The sequence below is a fragment of the Toxoplasma gondii genome, assembly GCF_000006565.2.
Source record: "Toxoplasma gondii ME49 unplaced genomic scaffold asmbl.1066, whole genome shotgun sequence".
Taxonomy (NCBI): Eukaryota; Apicomplexa; class Conoidasida; order Eucoccidiorida; family Sarcocystidae; genus Toxoplasma; species Toxoplasma gondii.
The window spans coordinates 1-1,021 of NW_017383174.1; the positions used below are offsets into that span (position 1 = coordinate 1).

The 1,021-nt window shown below is 45.9% G+C and overlaps 1 non-coding gene across 1 annotated transcript; it reads left to right on the forward strand.

Annotated features, from left to right (window-relative positions):
- Window positions 1–891, forward strand: TGME49_460420 (the record flags this gene model as incomplete). The annotated part of the gene is made up of 1 exon (XR_001974386.1): window positions 1–891. It is a non-coding gene; the product is annotated as a 28S ribosomal RNA (ribosomal RNA).
- Between the last annotated feature and the right edge of the window lie 130 nt (window positions 892–1,021).

Sequence of the window (1,021 nt, forward strand, 5' to 3'; positions counted from 1 at the left end):
GTCCTAACAGATATGCTCCAACTCAAACCTCTCTCAGAGATCGTGGTCGGTCGTAGGTGCGAAGAATGGCAAAGCCAAAATCTCCCTACTCTCACTTTCATTGCGCATACAGGAGTAAATCCCGCATACTCGCACATATGTTAGACTCCTTGGTCCGTGTTTCAAGACGGGTCGGTTGGAACCGATTAAGCCAGCATCACAGAAACCGAGTACTCGAAAGTGGAGCTCGGAAACAGGAACACTCCTCAGCCACAAGGAAAAGGAAAGAACAAAGATATAACGGTCCACAAGGAACCTACCTTCTTTGAACGAAATCAATTCCGAGTAGCTGATGCTGACCTCTCCAAAAAGATGAACCGGAAATACATCAAGAAACCAAAGCCTAAACCTGGTGAGAGAGAGAAGGCAAAGGGATAGATGGCAAACCGGCGGCACTTCTTGGAATCAAAAAGGTCCCAATCGCTTCCTTTTCAGCAATTTCAGGCACTTTTAACTCTCTTTCCAAAGAACTTTTCATCTTTCCCTCACGGTACTTGTTTGCTATCGGTCTCGCGCCAGTACTTAGCTTTATGTGAAACCTACCACACATTTTGCGCTCAAATCCCGATGAACGCGACTCTATAAAAGCGTACCGTACGTGGAACAAAAAACGCAGGGGAAGGACGGGATTCTCACCCTCTATGATGTTCTTTCCCAAGAAACTTAACCCTGCGCTTCCACTGGTAACGCCTCTCGAGGCTACAAGTCAACAGCTCGGAAAGAGCAGTTGATTTCCACTTTGAGCTGATCCCGGTTCACTCGCCGTTACTAAGGGAATCATAGTTATTTTCTTCTCCTCCGCTTAATAATATGCTTAAGTTCAGCGGGTAACCTCGCCTGATTTCAGGTCTGATAAATAAATCGGACAAACGCCCGAGACAAAACAACAACGACGAAACCTCGCAGAGCAACAATGGAACCGAAATTCCATTGCGGTATTGAAGTCGATCGACAGCATCAATGAAACTTTGTCTTCAATGAA